The sequence below is a fragment of the Phlebotomus papatasi genome, chromosome 1 (genome assembly GCF_024763615.1).
Source record: "Phlebotomus papatasi isolate M1 chromosome 1, Ppap_2.1, whole genome shotgun sequence".
Lineage (NCBI taxonomy): Eukaryota > Metazoa > Arthropoda > Insecta > Diptera > Psychodidae > Phlebotomus > Phlebotomus papatasi.
Window position 1 is genome coordinate 110,038,771 of NC_077222.1, and position 6,000 is coordinate 110,044,770.

Consider the following 6,000-nt stretch of genomic DNA (forward strand, 5'->3'; position numbering starts at 1 on the left):
TTTATTAATTTCACTGCAATTGGTACAGTTTTAACTTCTAAAACTAGTTTACGACGATATGCTTCATGTATTTTCAGCGCCCTTATCGTTTGTTTGACGAACTATTTTCGCTATGAAAAGTTGTAGGGCCTTATTGCTTTTCCATTCGATCCGAAATCCGTTAATTGCGTCACTCGTCATCAATGATAATAACAAGGTGTAGTGTATCTTTCATGAACTCCAGAGTTGGTAGTAAAATTATTAGATTGGAAGTTCTTATTTAAATTAGAATTGTGCAAAGTCCATAATCATTTTATAGAGATAATGATCTCGAAAATAATCTCTAGGACTTTTCCTGTACAAAATTCCATGACATTGTTTTGAAATTCTGCATCGGTATTTTTACTTCCTTGAAAGATCAAGACAGTTTTTTCGCAACTTTCAACTTTAAATAATCAAAACAAGAAAAGCAAATATTTTGACACCCAAAAAAGCATTTGATTTAACATAATCTAATCCATCCAGAACACAAGTTTCTCTTTGGACAATGAATAGCATCGCACTTTGAATAACAGCTCCATTTTTATAAATTATTTATAGAGCAAAATAAGAATCATTAAATTAAATTAACTAGAGCAGAGAAGTAATTTTAATCTTCTTTTTTCTTTCAAACAATAAATATTGCTAATTCTTCCTCTCCATTTTAAAGAATTTTCCACCTTATAACGATGTTAAAGAAAGTATTTTAGATTGAGAAACACTGTGATACAGAAGTCATCAGCTGGATAAATGATTTATTCAGACTGGGTGCAGCTATTGAAATTTAATGTTTTCATTGCATTCTTCACCGAAGAGGAATTTTATTGTATAAAATAAAATCGATCAGACGCCTGGAGAAATATCCAACAGTCATTTCCGTCAATAATTCAATTGATTTTTAGATTGGAGACCGTAAAAGAGTCTTGATCTTGATGCATGCATAAGAAATATGACTTGCCAAGGCAATACGATCACGATCTCGAGAGAATTTTGTTGAGGCTATTTCAGAAGGAAAATAGTATTCTAATAGAGATGTTCAACATGTGTCTAAAAGAAGTTGTTTTAACTAATTTTAGTTGGTGAGTTTTGCGGTTTCAATTGTGAACTTGATCGCTGCAGGGAGAAAGATCATCTCAGCCACAGCAGATGCTTTGCATGACTCATGGTGGTCTTTTAATGTCTTCTATTCATTCTTCTTATATACCGAACATTTATAATGTTACTGACTATGCGGAAAAAACTTCGCTAAATGCTCGAGTTGTTGCATTAAACGATAAGCCCTTAAATCTCCCTCTGAGAATAGAGATTTCTCAAAAAAATATATATAAGGGAAGAGCACCAGCGATCGGCAGTGTTCCTCGGATCGTCAGGTTAAAACCGTATAGTTGCTCCAAATAAAATGAATTTTTAAAAATTATTAGCTACTTTTTACTATTTAACTCTTACAAGAATTCATTGCATTAGTTCAGATTTAATTTATAAAACCAATTTTCTGTGAGACACCTGATTCAATTCGTGACGATCCGAGGTACAGAGTGCAAGTTTTCATTAACACCTATTTTTTATTACTTGATTGTAAATATTTAAAAATGAAATGCACAGATATAGTTAAATGGATCATTAATAGACTAATTAACAAAAACAAAGATATCAAAAAGTGTTTTGGGGCTTATATTTACAACTAAATATGGAGCATGTCTGTAAACATTCCGATCCGTGGTGCTCTTCCCTTATTTTGAAAAAAAAACTATTTTTTGAATTATTTACAGTCGATAAAAATTCGATTCTTATGGATTACAAGCTAAATATAAATACAGTGCCTGCTTTTTAATTCGGATGATTGGGAGACAAAATGACAGATGTCTGCTTCGTAATCCGGATGGATTTTTTGAATTTGTTCAACGTCTCGAAAATATAATACAAGACTTTTTTGTAGAATTAGAATAAAAGTTTTAAAGAAACTTAAAAAGACATAATTAGAGAATTCTATGCTATTATTCTTCTTTTATTAAACAAAAACATCACAGGATAGTTCATTTTCATTGCTGAACACCCATGCATACATAACCTCAAAAGTATTTTAAATGTAACCGTCGAGAACTTGTCCGGATTACGGCGAACCGGATTACAAAGCGGGCACTGTATGTCTTAAATCGGTTAATTTCTGATCCTGTGATGAGTTTTTGATTAAAAAATTATGAAACTTTCTCGTTGGATAAAGGGGCATCTCATTCCCATTTTTACTGGCAAGACTTTCAGGTTTCACGATTCAAAGTTTAGATTTCTTGGGTTTCGTGATCGAAAAACTAGGTTTCTCAGGATTAATAATCTAAAAATTAGTTTTCTCGGGTTTTGTGATCCAAAAATTGGATTTCTTGGGTTTCGCGATTCAAAATTTTTGTTGTTCAGGTTTCGTAATCCAAAAATTAGGTTTCTCGGGTTACGCAATGCAAAAATTGGGTTTCTCGAACTTTGGGATCCAAAAATTGGGTTTCTCGGGTTTCGTGATGCAAAATTTGGCTTTCTCAACTTTCGCGATGCAATTATTGTTTTTTTCAGGATTCGCAAAGCATTTGTCGGAAAATTAAAAAGTGATTCAAACCTCAGTGTGCTCCAGCGTTTCCAGTCTAAAGTATTGAGACAACTCGCAGGGGTTCCGTGGTATGTTAGGAACGAAGTAATTCACAACGACTTACAAATAAACACGGTCAAACAGGAAATCCAGAAAATAAGCCTTCAATATAAAAGAAGGATTCAGCAGCATCCAAACAACCTCGCAGTGGAGTTAGCAGACAAGCCGTTTTACAACCGCCTGAAGAGGGTAAATCTTCGTGATCTGCCCTCAAGATGGGAGTGATGACCCTATGTTTCGAAAACCTTAGGAAAGTCGGCGATGGGTGAAGACATTAACATTTGGTTAATGTCTTCAAGTTTTTCCTTAAGTATTTTATAATCAGTTTATTGTCTATGTAATTATTGCAAACTACATTTGTCTTGAATTCTACTAATTGTCATTAATGTAATATAAATCAACATGACAGATAGTGAATAAACTCGTCCTATTGGCAGTATTAAAAAAAAAAAAAAAAAAAGGGTTTCTGAATATGAGTCACTCGTTGCGCTGGATAAATTACTGTCCGGAAACAGTTAAAGTTCGATTCATGAGTCTTACGTTCTTGCTGCTCCCACCTAGCTGATGTTAAGCTGGAGCAATTTCAATCCAAGTTTTGGATTTTGGGATCGTCTTTTAAAAGCATTATAAACCAGAATAAAACTTAGTAATAGCCTGTGTGTTGCAGTTGATATTAGGCTTAATAAAAATAGAAAAATTTCTCCTGTATTCGAAGGATAACTGATGTTGGGCAGAATTCTAGAAATCAGGGAGAAGAACACCTTCCGGATGCGTCATAAGTGTTTTTCTTTACAGAAACAAGAAGACAAGTTTTTTTTGCATAAGTTGTTGGCGGTGCAATGACTTAAAAACGCGCACTGCAGAACCGAAAGCTTTGGCAAAAGAACATTGTGTTCTTCTACATCCCTGAAAAGAAAAACACCACTAACGCACTCGGAAGGAGTTCTTCTTCCTGATTTCTAGAATTATCCTATAATTTTATTGGACTGTTGTGGGAAGACGATTTCTCCTGAACAGCATTGCAGGATTCATGAAAGTCCCCCAGCATGGGGTAATTTGCATTTATTTGGTAACAAAAATTTGCATTTATTTTAAACTAGAAATACTAATATAGCTTTAATTTTCAGACTTTCAAAGATTTTAAGACACAAAAATATTATCGAATGAGGAAAAGAGTATCTAATCCAGAGGCGTGCAAGAACCGTTGAAACCGAATAAACGTCAAATGAAACATGAACGTCAATGATCAAAACGCTACCAGAACAAACTTATTTTGACGTTTATTTGATTTCAACGGTTCTTGCACACCTCTGCTCTAATCGGTTATCCAAAACCCTCAGTGTATAACAGTTAGAAGTAAATCTTTCGAAATAACATTTTGAATGCCTTTGCAATAACATTTTAATCATAAATCGCGTTTTAAAATGTTTCGGCATAAGTTATAAAGCATACAGACAAATACAAAAGTAAATCCGAGATAGGTATAAAAATAAATCATTAATGGGTACTTTACCGATTCATTACTGATTGAAACTGATGCAGCCGAGTTGGAAGTTTCAAGGTCTTCGAAATAAATCAAAATTTTAGCAAATCGATTGAAAAATAGGGTTCACAAAGTGGTTTAACTTTGACTTTCGCAAATTCGATATTGAAATATTTTTCGGTTATAAGCGTATTCAAAATATTTTCGAAAATGAAATAATCCTAAGAGTCGTTTTCGAAATATGGTTTTGTAGAGATAGGACGGATGAGGGAAAAATGGAACAAAAAGCCTGGAGATAATGTTCACTTATGTGGGGGGTCATCGACCGAAAGTCGATATCCGATGACAAGAACCTTCATAAAATCGCCTCTTAACCTAATTTCAGGACTCACAGCAACAGTTTCTGACCATCTAAAGATTCATATTAAATACCTTATTATTATATAATCGTAAAACCATTTTTAAATTGTACTATTACAATAGTAAAATATAGATAATGGTAATTGTTTAGAAAATTGTGAAAATTTTGATGCAATTTTATAAAATCAATTGCAGAACTCAAACGGGTAAGCTTTACTAAATTAATGATTTTTGTGAATGGGGATTCGGTACCGCTTTAGTAAGACAAAGACTTTATCCCATTCTTTTTAAGGAAATAATAAAATATGCAAAAATTGAAACTGCCTCGTTAAACTAGTCTATTCTTCCTTAAGGCCCGTACACATGGAGCAAATTTTCGTCAAAAATCGTTTTTTTTTTTTAAGGAAATCGTCTGTTACTATTTTGGGTGGAAACGTCATAATTCTGTCAAAAATGCATTTTTTTTTGACAAAAAAGCTTTCAATGTGTCAAGGCCTTTACTTTACATATTGATGATATTGATGTAACAGAATGCGTATCTATAATGGCCTCTACACACTAAGAGTAATTTCTTTAAAAATGTCTTTTTTTAAATTTTCCCTATCCTTGTAGGCAGAAACGTCAGAATTTTTTAAAAAAGGCAATTTTTGACGGAAATTGCTTCTAGTGTGAAGACACCATAAGACACAGGAGAGCCGTACAGGATTCTTTAACACGAGGGAGGGTCACAATGTGCTAGAACAGAGGTGTGCAAGAAACCGTTGAAACCGAATTAACGCCAAATGAAACATGTACGTCAATGGTCAAAACGCTACTATAACAAACTTATTTTGACGTTAATTCGGTTTCAACGGTTTCTTGCACACCCGAGTGCTAGAGCCTTCGAAATTGAAATAGAATGGAAAAAACGAAGGCTATTCGTATGCTCTACGAACATACCCGAAGAATGTCCGATATGGTTAAAAGAGAATTAGAATTACAAGTAAATTTGTAGGGCACCACTCCACTTTTTCTGTATTAAAATTAATATATAAATTATACTTATTTGTTAGTTTTCAATAATTTTTTTCTGAGATCACATGAACCGCTGGAAGCCGTCTAAATGATCCATATAGATAAATAATAATATTTTGCTAATAATAACATCATGACTCGCCACTACAATAATCTAGTTTTCAAATAGATCTGTGGCCCTTGCCATTGATTTCCCTCATCGAATCAATTTAATCGCTTTCCGATCGCACAAATTATAGAGCTATTTTTTTTCTAATATACCATTTAATAAAAGCAGAGTCATTATAAAGCACATTCCAAAAGTGTGTTTTGTATGCTTTATAGAATGTGAATAATTAAGCACGACACCTTTTGTCACTGAAGATTCTTCTGCTGAACCGAATTAAATCGTCACGAGTATGAAGATATTGTCATGTCTTTTTTACCCCATTTAATTGCCAATCTAGCGCTTTTTTAGCCCGTCACACTCATTCTACTTTAAATTATCTTCATA